Source organism: Nyctereutes procyonoides, unplaced genomic scaffold, assembly GCF_905146905.1.
Source record: "Nyctereutes procyonoides isolate TBG_1078 unplaced genomic scaffold, NYPRO_anot_genome, whole genome shotgun sequence".
NCBI lineage: Eukaryota > Metazoa > Chordata > Mammalia > Carnivora > Canidae > Nyctereutes > Nyctereutes procyonoides.
In genome coordinates this window covers 2,801,989-2,815,396 of record NW_026575126.1, presented here as the reverse complement: position 1 = coordinate 2,815,396, position 13,408 = coordinate 2,801,989, and the positions used below count along the sequence as shown (strand labels likewise).

At 37.9% G+C, this 13,408-nt stretch overlaps 1 long non-coding RNA gene across 4 annotated transcripts in view; it reads right to left on the bottom strand.

Annotated features, from left to right (window-relative positions):
• The window catches only part of LOC129519626 (uncharacterized), a 99,092-nt gene that overhangs the window by 52,493 nt on the left and 33,191 nt on the right, over window positions 1-13,408 (bottom strand). For all 4 annotated transcript variants that reach the window (XR_008666424.1, XR_008666423.1, XR_008666425.1 and 1 more), the window contains one exon: window positions 9,122-9,254. This is a non-coding gene — a long non-coding RNA (uncharacterized LOC129519626). The remainder of the gene's footprint in view (window positions 1-9,121; window positions 9,255-13,408) is intronic.

Below are 13,408 nucleotides of genomic sequence, written 5' to 3'. Positions count from 1 at the left end.
ATCAGCAACAACAATAAAAGCCTCCTGCAACTAATAATAAGTGGTGGTTATAGCAAGGTTGTGGGATACAAGTTAATATGGAAAAATCAATTGCTTTCCTACATAACAGCAGAAAACAATTGGAACTTGAAATTAAAAACACATTACACGTACAATAACACCTCCCAAAATTATATACTTAAGGATCAATCTAACAAATCTATACGCAGAAAACTATAAAGCTCTAATGAAAGAAATTAAAGATCTACTTACTGTATTTGATTTATCCTCCCCCATTAGGGAAGATGAACACAAAGCTGGAATAGGACAGGAACTAACCAGCTGAACATGTATCATATGTCAAATATCATGTGGGGCTCCTGGGTGGCTCAGTCAGTTAAGCCTTAGACTCATGATTTCGGCTCAGATCATGATCTCAGGGTTGTGAGATTGAGCCCCACATTGGCTCCACTCTCAATGTGTAGTGTGCTTGACATTTTCTGTCTCTCCCTTGGTCCCTCCCCCAACTTGTGCACACACACAAATAAATAAATAAAATCTTAAAAAAGATGTATTATGTAAAGTACTACCTTATATTATTACTTTTTTTATAAAAACCCCTCTATATGGATATGACTATTACTGTTGTAGAGTTGAAGAAAATGAAATTCAGACAATAGTGGTGGGAGATAACAATAACCTTACAATCAAATATTATGCAGCCGTTAACAATAATATTTCTTGAAAATATTTAACATGGTTATGTTGTGAGGTTAAGTAGAAGAAAAGTTCAAAGAGCGAGTTTCAAATATCTGAATACCGTATGAGACAAATTTTATTAAAAATTATAAAATTTTTAAAATAAACCAGAAGGTATTGCTCTATAATTCTGTGAACAATACATCAAAATATCACTATGTGCGTCAACTGGAATGCTCATACACTGATGGTGAGAGTGTACTTAGAACAACCACACTGGGAAACTATTTCAAAATATCTATAAATTTGCACATATGCATGTTCTAAACTCCAGCAATCTCATTCCTAGGAACGTACCTGACAGATATAAGTACTGTTCATCCAAGGACATATACGAGAATGTCTATAGCAATGCTACTTTTAAGAACCCAATGCTAGAAATAATTCAATAACCATACACAGCAGAAAGGATATGTAAGTTTGGGCATGTCCATACAATGGGAAACTATGAAACAATAACAGTGAATGGACCAGAGCTACATGCAACATGGATGAAACTTAGAAAGGTAGTTTTGAGCTAAAGGAAGTAGACACAAAGAAAATAATTCCATATATGAATTTCAAAAACAGACAAAACTAAGCTCTGGTGTTACTAACTTGAGGATTTAGTGCTTAGAAAGAGACAGGAGACATGTTTCTGGAGTGCTAGGTAATGTTCTGGTTCATTAGCTTGGTCATAGTTATATGTGCATATTCACTTTGTGAAAATTCATTGAGTTGTACGAGTATGATTTTGCATTTTCTGCAGTATTCAACTCTTCAAATAAAGCTTTACTAAAAAATATTTATAGTAGTTATATTACATAGGCAATGGATTTTTATTTTTATAGCTTTCTGTATTTTCCATATTATTTATGATAAATAAGCATTCTCTTTTTTAACAGATTCATTAAAGCGTAACTTATATAGATAATAACTCATTTTAAGAGTAGAGTTCAATGAAGTTTGGCAAATGTGTAAAGGTATTTAACCACCACCTTTCTCAAGACAGAAGACATTTTCCATCTCCCCAAAAGTTCCCTAACACCCTTTTGAGATAAATCCCTTTGCCCAGGTCTTTCAGGTCAGCTTTCTGTTACTACAGTTTTGCCTTTTCTAAAAATTGTACATAAATGCGATCATACAAAATGAAGCCTTCTGTGTCTCTCTTTTTTCAGCTGGAGTGATGTTTTTAAGATGGAGCCAAATTATTGTATGTATCAGTAGTTCTTCCTTTCTATTGCTGAGTAGGATTTCATTGTGTAAATATAGCACAATTTGTTTATCTTTTCAGCAGCTAATGGCCATTTGGGTTGGTTATTTTCTTTTTCTTTCTTTTATTTTGTATAAGTGGCTAAGAGCATTTGTATACATTTCTCTTTCTCTTGGGTAAATAACTAGGAGTGGAATTTCTCAGCTTTATGGTAAATATATTTTTAATTTTATAAGAAGCTGTAGCACCATTTCCCAAAATGGCAGTGCTATTTTGTATTTCCAGCAACAAGGTATGAGAGTTCCAATTGCTCCACCTCTTCACCAACACTTGGTATTACTGGCTAATTTTCATTTTATATCATCGTACCTCATTGTGGTTTTAATTTGCATTATCCTGATGACTAGTGACACCATTTGTATATCTTTTTGGGGAAGTATCTGATCAAATTATTCTATTTATTTTTTACTGGTTTGTTTGTATTTGCTGAGATGTCAGTTCTCTTGATATATTTTGGAATGCAAGTCCTTTGCAGATGTATGTGACATATCTTTTCAGCTTCTTAATGATATCTTTCAATGAGCAAATGTTTTTCATTTGATGAAGTTCAATTTATCACTTTTTAAATGATCTGTGCTATTTGTGCAATATTCCCTTAATAGAAGAAAATACATTATATAAAAAGGAGTTGACAGTAACTGAAAGGTTAAAGAGAATTAACCAATCTAACTGAAAGCAATTCAAATATAGAGATTTAAACCATCTATTTCTATGGCTGAAATGGACTGGAGAATAATTAGCGTGAATACAAAAAAGGTTGCACAGCCTGGCTCATAATGCATGACTTCAACAGTATTTGAGATGGGATGGGGGGAAAGAAGAAGATCAACTCCATAATAGAAGTTACTATTTTAAGACAGTCTAGTCTCAGTTTAGAGAAGTGAAGCCAACCATGCTTATCTTTGGTCAAAACTCCTTCAAAATAAAGTCCAAAGCAATAGGGAATTAGCTTCCAAAGAATTAAAAATACTAAAGGGTGGGGCGGCTGCATGGCTCCCATCACAGTTGGTCTGACTCTTAGTTTCAGTTCAAGCCCTGATCTCAGGATCCTGAAATCGAGCCCCCACATCCAGGTCTACACTCAGTGCAGTCTGCTAAGGATTCTTTCTTCCTTTCCCTCTGCCCCTCCCTCCCTCCCTCTCTCTCTCTCAAATAAAATCTTAAAAAAAAAAAAAAACTACTTCAAGGGAGAAGAATTCTTATGTGTTAAGAAACAGGTAGGAAAAATAATAGAAATTAGAAGTTGGAGAATGGCTTAGCTGAAATATTAAGCCATATTTTGGATAAGAACAGAAAAGAATGTGTTTTTAAAATGAAAACAAAAATTTAATTCCAGTACACAATCAACTTTGGATTATATGTGAAAATAAGCAAAAACACCTAACTACTGTTAGAGGGAGACAACTTTTGAGAATGGGGTTTTCTAACTATGTTGTATTTTTTAATACCCCATGTTAGTCAATAAGCCAACATTCCACATCTCCACAAACGTAACTGTGCCCTTCACTGCTATTAATCCATGTTGTAAAACTGAAAGAAATATAATTTCTATAACCATAGAACATTAGTAGGCTTTACAGATAAATTAAAAATAAAGGAGAGAAAACCAAATAAATAAATAAATAAATAAATAAAGGAGAGGTTAATCTAGTTTTCTAGTATTCCTACTATGTTCAAAAACACAATTTAATCACACACAAAACCAATTGCCCAAGTTTAAAGATAGACAAGGCTTAAGATGTGCTCCCCCTTGAAATTATAACTTCAATAAAAAAAAATTTGAGGGTTCCTCCCTCCTCCAGCCAAGCAACTGCATGAGGATAATGTATTCATCTCTAGGAGAAAAATAAATTAATAGGCTTAATGCATATTGTAATGTTATTTCTATAGAAAAAGTAGATGCTAAAAGAAAATGCATACAAACTCAATATTTGATATTTTCAATATAATTGTGATTCAGATAGGGAATGCATTTTTAATGTTGCCTTTTCAACATATTGAGTTGTTGTGTTTTTTTTTTTTAAGACAGAAAAGCTTTCCTAAATTAGATTTTCTTTTAATTCTCCAGGATACTAAGAAAACAAGGGAACAGCTTGCCTTCGATAAGAATCTTTCTTTTAAATGTGACAGAGAGAGATCCAATTTTCCTAGCTAACCGGATTAGAGTAATCCTAAATAATTTAGCCTCCATTTACGGTTTGGGCAAGTTCATTACATGTGAACTCCCAGCATCTCCTCTGTTTAAACTCTTTTTGATCAATTAATGCACACTTTTAAGTAGGAAATGTACAAAATCTCCATAGATTATTGCTCCAAGTATTTTTCCTTATTATTTTATTCATGTCTTTATGCTAAGAAGGAGAATGAAGATTTGCTGAAGCCTGGGATATAAACTCAGAAGTCAGTCAGTGTCTTACTAGACATAAGACCCTCACTAGAATGAAATCTTCTTGAGGGTGAGAATTTTGTGTTGTTCGTCGCTATAACCCCAGTTCTAAGAACAGGACCAAAGACACAGTGGGCATGTTCGATCCAAGTGTTAACGCCGTCTGCCTGCTATATACTAGGGGAATATTAAACACTTTAACATTATTTAGCACATTAATAGCTGCAAAAATATGAAGAAATCTGTATTACTCCTTCAGATGAAAAACTGATTCTCAAAGCAAGAGGTAACTTACCCCAAATCTCTCAACTGTTAAAGTAATGTTAACTCACACAAACCCAGACCATATGAACTCCCAAGCATGGTGCTGATATCTGTTTTATATAAACCAAATACAAATTCAACTAGATCTCAAGACATATTTTATTGATCCTTCTCTCCATATCCACCATATTCCCGGCTCCTTACTCTTTGACTGTCTCTCCACATAACAACAATTTTTCTAATATTATTTTATAGAAAGAGAACAGAATGGTAATTCAGATTTTCCCCTAGTGCTGTTGACTGATTTTTTTTTAGTGATAGCTTAGTGATCTCTTTCAGATTCACAACTTCCTATCATTAGATTAATGATCAGAATTTTTGTCAAATTGGGAAATCTTACACGGTAGAGTACAAAAAAGTGACCATAAGATCCCACCTCAAGGTAAAAATGCCTGTCTCCCCACTTCTTGAATCTGGGCTGGCCTTGTGACTTTCTTTGATTAATGGAAGTGACATTGTGTGAGTGACACGAGCCCAGGCCTTAAGAGACCTGGCTCATGCTCTCACTCGGGAAACAAACAAACCTTGGCTTTGTGGAGGATCAATACTGTTAGGGGGAGAAGAAAAAGCACTAGCCACCACAGCTGAGATCCCAGCCTTAAGTTCATGTCCAGCAAGCACCTCATGGAATAAGATAAGCCATCTTAGAAGAGCCCAGGCCAAATCACTAATAACAGAGTAATGATTTTTGTTTTAAGCCAATAAGTTTGGGAAAGTTTGATATATGAGAATAAATAGCCGGTACAGCTCTCTAAAGTTTCTTCTGTATATGGTTACTATAAGCACCATTTGTGGAAATACTACACATGTGTCCCAAAAATACAGAGTTCTGACAAAGTCTTTTTCACACAATTTCCCTCCCCCCCAAAAAAAGCAAAAATGTGATTAACTTACATGCTGTATTATTAAGTACATTCCTGACAGGTAGGATTATAGATAGAAACCAAATGCTCCAATTACAGTTTTACATATCTGATGGTTAGAACAATTTTCTACAGACATCTGAGTGGCTCAGCGGTTGAGCGTCTGCCTTTGGCTCAGGGCGTGACCCCGGGGTCCTGGGATCAAGTCCCATATCAGGCTCCCTGTAAGGCACCTGTTTCTCCCTCTGCCTGTGTCTCTGCCTCTTCTCTGTGTCTCTCATGAATAAATAAATATGATCTTTAAAAAAAAAAAAGTTTTCTAGACTAGCTTCTGGCTCCATGTATTTCAAGCCTTGTTTCTCCACTACACACGTACATCAGATGGTAGGCCCCTTAAGACATATTCATATTGTTTTGGTCACATACCTGTGAGTCATATCAACCAGGTTGGCAGAATGGACAATAGGAATATTCCTGGAAGCTATTCCTATCCTAGAAGGAGGAAGTACTAACTTAAATCTATGGGAAGTGATGATGGGAATCACATAAATATATTTCACTAAACTAAAACAAAATGTATTCTCCACTCAAGTTTTCTTTCTTTTTTTTTTTAAGGATTTTATTTATTTATCTGAGAGTGAGAGCAAGCACAAGTGGGGTTAGGGGCAGAGGAAAAGGAAGAAGCAGCAGCAGACACCCCACACTGAGCAGGGATCCCGATGCGGGGATGTGGGGATGCGGGGCTTGATCCCAGGGCCCTGAGATCATGACCTGAGCTGAAAGCAGATGCTTAACTGACTGAGCCACCCAGGCGCCCCTCCATTCAAATTTTCTTAGGTAGATCTCAAGCAATGTCTGAGGTCTCTCCAAAACCACCCAAAGGAAGGAGGAATTTAATGGAAGTCAGGGCAGGAAGAAACAGCAGACTTAACTGATTTAGTTAAGTAGCTTGCACGAATTTTACAAAAGAATATGGCTGTGTGTACATATTAGTAGGGTCTCTATCAAAGCCTTGGTGTGACCTCCATCTGTAAGGGAGCCTGAAGCCTGAAGTCAGGTGGACCCACATCCAATCTACCCCCTTCTTGCCTTCCTTCCTGTTCGCTAATCTCGAACGTAGCAGACAATTACCCCCTGCCTAATTCAGGCCCCTTAGGAACCTTACTTTTCTGACCTAAGCACTTTTACAATTTATGGTCACATACATACTGTTTTTCTCTTTGCTCCCAAAACTTGGATTTCATGGTGGTGCAAGCCACCAGAAAAGATAATTGCTTGAGTGTGATAATGGTGACTGACAATTTCATCTCTAAACTATTTATCAGTTCACACTCCATGTATCAGGAATCAAGAGAACATGACACCTCTGTCAGTAAAACAAAAGAATCTCGTGACAGCGTTTCAATTGAATTTTTCACCTGGCACTCACCACATTAGCACTCCGTTAAAATAACTCCATTCATTATTCCAAAACAAGAAAAAAGCAAAACACAAAAATGGATGCTCTAGACAATGTAAATGAAATTATATACATATATAAAAAAAGCTAATACCTCACCTGATCGCAGGTTTTTGCTGCCTTCAAAATAACCTGTCTTGGTTTATTATAACTTTTTTAGTGTTTCTGACAATAAGTCAATCCCAGGTCATTCTTTTATACCAGTGAGTTATTCTTTTCAGCAGAGAATGACTATTGTGCAGAACAGTAAGCAAAATATGTCAATCTCGAAGTTCAACTGAAAGTGTCTCTCATTTACTTCTAAACCTAAATTCTAGGTAAACCTTCAGTTGGCTTAATTGCCACTCTCATATTTTAAGGTCAGATTTCTGATGGTTTGGGTAACTTCTCCAAAGTTGTCTAAGACGTAGGCCATCCCTGGTCTCCAAGATTCCCTCCTTTTTTATTTCCAAAAACATTTCTTAGCCTTCAGGTGACAGTGGAGTGTGGTGGTCAAAGTCTGAGGCCAGAGTAGGGAGTGTTTCCATTTTGGTTCTGCCGTGACTGGTGGTAGGATTTAGGCAAATTGCTCAAATCCTCTGAGCTTGTTTTCTAGTTTATAAATTGCAGATAATAACACTGTGTTTTATATAGAGTAATTGTGTGGATTAAATGAGCTGATATACATAACTTAGCACATTGACTGGCAAGAAAGTATAATCCCTTCCCATTATTTTTTCCTATTTGTATTTCTCATTATAATTGTCACTTTGCTCTGAGAAAGAGCACTGGAGAGGGGCATAATGAGAATGGAAAAACATTCAGCCTGTCCGAGGACTGATCCCAGCTTCTTATTTCAACCAGCTGGGCTGGGTCACTCCAACACAAGTGCTTTCTATCACTCTACCACTTTAGTTTGAAAGACATGGCCTCTGTCTCTGCAGCTCTTCACATATATCTTCTTCCAAATATATGCTCTTCTAAAAGAATAAGTGCAAAGGCAAAAAATAAATTTAGCCCATCAAGCTGTATTGAAAATGCTATATCAATTTTTTAAGAAAGAAAAATACAAAAACTTTCAAAATAGAGATCTGAAGATAGTTCTCATAAAAAAAAAAATGTGTTCTGGTAAAAGCCCTAATAAGTCTGAATAATGCCCTTCATACACTAGACAATTTCATCATCATCAAAAATTTACTGAATGCCTACTCAATGGCAAACACTCGTGGATTCTGGAAATACAAAAAGGTGAATGACAAGGCACCTGTTCCACAGGAACACGCTGTCCAAATGGGGACACAGGGCAACACATGAAAAGGCACCCTAAAGTCTAGAAAATATGGAATCAACTAGACAGACACAAAGTGCCTCAGCAGAGGAGAAGATAAAGCAGTTGCAGGGCCACCAGTATAATCTCTACACAACATTGTGTATAAAACATGAAGACTTGAAACCTCAGACTTTGAAAGTATCCGTAGTGACTACTTACGAGGCCAACATCAGCACAGGGATCTTTGGCTCCTCGGAGGCGTCGTGGGTCTTAGTCACTCCTGCTGTCCCCACGAGCCTACCTCATCCCAGTGCTGATTCGGATGGCCAGACTCTGGTCTCTGAACGGGATCACAGCGGAACACTCATGGGGGTAAAAGTCACACACTTGCACGATCTGGCCCTTCACTTCTCTTTCATCTTAGATGCAGTCATCGCAGTAAGAGGAAAAGACTGGCTAGCTGTCCCTCAATCTTTGCCGTTCTGGACTCTCTCACTTCTAGGAGTGTGGGGAAGTAAGGCTAAGCTTAGAACCTGACTGCCCCAGCAGAAAGCTTGGTCCTTCTCTCCCTTTCTCTCTTTATCTGCTCTCCTTCTCTTCCACAAGAGACTCACCGGCAGCCCAGGCAGGTCCAGGGAGGGCACATGATGGCACTGGGATAGAACACCTGTCTCCAGCTGTCCTTATGTCTCACACCTTGGCACTGGTTAATGGAATTTTCACAACTTGTGAGAATGGTGAGATCCAAGTGTGGCTTGGATATTGGGGTAGAAATGGTTAGAACAAGTCTTTTGGCCTTCTTGGCTTCCAGACCTCTAAGCCATCCCAAGATTTGTAGATTGGAGATTACCTGTGGATTCCTGGTTGGTTCTCTCTTGTCCTGCTTTGGAGCTTGGGAGTGACGTCCTAGCAGGTGTTACGGTGTGATGTCACTGTGCTGTATTGGTCAGTTTATCCGACACATATGCTCTCTTTGAAGATTCCTCAGGAAAAGATGACCAAGACAGGAAAGAATTTGAACATTTATGAATCCTCTGGCCAAAAGCCATCCAAATATCATATTGACATCAATTCTTAACAGCCCTCATTCCTTTATTTTGAATAGCTCTGCCTAGAAGGCGTAAGAACAAGTAAATAGGAATACTATCCTCTGTCATAAATATGTCTTTTCTTTGAGTTTTCAAAACAGGAGCAAGTAGTTGGGGGGGCAGAGTTGAACTCCCAGTCTCTCTGAATAGGAGGAGCACAGAAGCCAAAAGACAGATGCCTTTTTATTTCTAATGATTACATACTGGCCAGTCACACAGAAATTTCTTCACCTTCAATTTTAGCAACACAAATAGCTGTATTCCCCTGAAAGATCATGTTCACTTTAATATGCAAGATAAAAAAAGAGAAAAAAAGTGGTGGCCGTTAATTCTAGTCAGGTGCATTTAGGACAGGAGAAAGAAAAATAGGAAACAGGGGCAGGTTGGTGGCAGTAGATCAAGTCTAGCCCCCTCCTAGCTGGCCCTGGGGGTGGTTTCTGAACCTAATTTTGGCTGTCCTCACAATCTTTAGAATGTGAAGAATTTAACATCTCTTGTGCTCAGTTTCTGGCCTGCATTGAAAATTTAAGACAATAGGAAAAGTCTCACTTAACAATCTATTAAATTTGTACACCCGCTCCAAATTCTGGAAAATGTCAGTAAAACCAGCAATATCTAAGATAAACTCTGGAAATGCCAAAATAATCAATGAAATATCATAATCATTAAAGTTTCCTTCACAGTTGGGAAATTATCAAACCTCTTTGCCACAAGCAGCTCTGATTTTATTCTCAAAGGTCTCTATTAAAAATATGTATATAGAATATATTTATAGCTGTGCATCACACTCAGAGGACGTGCCAAATAGATATGCCTACCCGGAGAAATGGTAATATTCACAAGTCAGTTATTGACTTTCCCTTTAAACTCTCTAGGCTGGCTATTTGTCATTTGGCTCACAGCTTTCTGGAATCTCCTCTGTATGGCAGGATGGCTGGGAGCCTGTAAACCACATCTCACAGACTTCCTTGCCAGCTGCTTTCTAGTGGGTCCTGCCAATGGGAGGCACTGTTACAGGCTTGATTTTTTTTTTTCAAGGAGAGGGGCAGGGCACCTACAGGCTGTGGAATCAGGCGGTGTAACTGCTCAGCAAAGGCAGAGATTGTGCTCCATTTGCTCCAGCAGCGCAGTGTTCATGAGCTCTGGCTCCGGAAGCAGTGCCTGCTACAGCCTCTGAAGCAAGAGACCGTGGGCCCCTGGGTTCCTGCAGCATAGAGACTGTGGGCTCCTAAATGCCAGCACAGGGTGGTGATCGTCGGAACAGCAGTGAGCAGCGGTCGCACCCCAGCTGACTCCTCAGCACAGCAATCCTGGGCTCTGGGCAACCCCACTTCCTCTGCTGCTCCTCCAGCCACACAGGTGGTGGGTGGGTAACCTCACCTTTCCCTCCTCACTCCTTCAGTCTTTCCAACTATTTCAAAACCAATTTTTATGTTTCCCTAGTCCATTCATCCTGAATGAACACTTAATAGCACACCACTGTCTCTCTTCATATCAATGAATCAAAAGAAACACAAGGATGTATTTTTGTTAATTTTTCATATAGATATATATGTAACGTGACGAATGCTGAAAATCATACCATTTAAAAATAAGAGGGCAGGATTAGTACATCTCTAAAGTGAAAAACGTTAGAAAGCTAGAGAATGCAGGTTAAATATGATAGAACACATACATTCAACCTTGAAATACTCATTTAAGGTATAAAACCACAAAGACAAAGAAAAAGGAAGAGGGAATGAGACAACGAGGACAATAGATGAATATGAAAACACCACTTTGTAAGATGGCAATGTCATGGCTAGTGGAATCTGGCTAACAGCACTCAGAAAGCTGAATCCGAAGATTCAAGCAACAAATCATCAGAAAATCTCAGTAATATATAAATATATGTAATATCAGAAATCCATGTAGCTTCAGACTGAAAAACTGTAATAGCAAATCAACAGAAATTAAACACTTTAAATTCTAAGAGAAAGTTATTTCTAGCCTAAAACTCTACCTTCAGCTCTACTTTAATCAAAAGTAAATGTAGAATTAAAATATTCTCAACATGTAAGATCTACAAAAATTTTATCTTGTATGCAGCCTTTGTAAACACACACACACACACACACACACACACACACACAAAATCCTAGATGTGCTCCATCAAGACAAAGAAATCGACCAAGAAAGAGGAAGACAAAATCTAAGAAATAAATTCAATTCAGGAGGAAAGAAAAAAGAAAGGTAATTCCTAGCAATGACTGCCTAGAATATCAGCTAGAGTCCTTGGCCTAGAAAGCAAAGAATCTTGATTGGCATAGGAAGATAATGGGCTCAGGAAAGGCAAAGAAGGAGAGAGAGAGAGAGAGAGAGAGAGAGAGAGAGAGGCAGAAAGTAAGAGAGGGAAAGGAGGGAGGGATGGAAGGAAGGAGGGGGGAAGGAAAAGGACTGAAGAAAAGGAAGGAAGGAAGAAAGAAAGGGGGAAAGAACGGGAAGGAAGGAAGACATGGAAGGAAGGAAAGATGGAAGAGAGGAAGGGAGAAAGGAAACTAGAAATTATATGTTCAAAGGCATGAGATTAATTGCTGCTTCTCCCTCTGTCCATGTCTCTGTCTCTGTCTCCCTCTCTCTGTGCGCGTCTATCATGAATAAATAAATAAAATCTTAAAAAAAAAAGCTGTTTTATAGTCTGCGGAAAAAGTTTGGGGCTAAAATAGTCATAGGGACCTCGATAACCAAACAACATAACAAAAATTTGTGAAAAGAGGAGAAATGTAATCAGAGTGTAATACAGATATAAACTATAAATACTGATGTATCAGGAAAACATGATATAACTCTAATGGGAGAATGGGAGGAAAAACAAGTGTATGCATCAACATTAGGGCTAAGGAGGCTTTGCAAAAGAGATAATCCTAAACTTCCAGTGAAGGAAGCTAATAGATAATTTGTAAAATTAAAAACAAAAATACTGAACTATCAATAAAGTATAGCATGAGAAACTGGGATGTAAATACCAGATTAAGCAGCTAAAAAAGATCAAAAATAAAAGTTTGCTTGAGGAGAATGAGAAGGGGCTAGGGGTTTGCTTCTATTTGTTTGCTTGTTTGTTTGTCTTTAAGCTTTTACTGTTTGGATTTTAAATTTAAGTACAAGTATTACTCTGAGAATATAACTAAATTTTTTAAAATTAAGTAAAAGATAAGGCGTTTGGGTAATGTCATATGCATGCAGTACGCTAAACAACAATAAATTGGAACATATGAAAATCAAGCTATATTTTCCTTAATGAAATTAAAGATTAACATATGCCTTGCCATCTTTATGCGCTACTAATGTACTTTGTGATTTTTCACCACGTGCAAAAATAAACCTCACCCAACATCAGGTAACACTTCCACAAATTATGAATCAACTGGATGTCAATTTAGTTTGGTTACTAAAAAATTCTGTTAGGTCCTGTTCTGATTATTATTACTATATAATGATCATCCCAAAACACAGTAGTTTAAAGCAATGGTAATATTATTATTTCCCTCAGTTTTGGGGTTCTTGCCGGAGGTCTTTCATGCAGTCACATCTGGATAACCCAAGTGGCTGAAGTCAGAGAAACCCAAAAGGCTCCCTCACACACAGGTGTGCTGTTGATGCTGGCTGCTGGCTGTCTGGGACCTCACCTGAGGCCGTCAGCCAAAACACCTATTCACAGCCTTCCCATGTAGTCGGGCTTCCCCACAGCATGGCAGTTGGGTTTTAACGATGAACATCCCAAGTGGACAGGCAGGAGCTTTATTATCTTTAATGACCTAGCCTCAGAATTCATAGAGAATTATTTCCTCAATAGTCCCAATCCCCTCAGAATCCAAAGGAAAGGAAAATAGACTGCCACTTCTCAACAAGAGGAGTGCCAATGTCACAGTGTAAGTACAGCATGTGGGAAAGGGGATTTTTTTTTTTACAGCTATTTTAGAATAATTTACCACAGGTCTCTTGTTCCAATATAGAAAAATCTACATTCACATGATGTTGAACGATGAGTAACTATCTTCAAAAAGAGACAT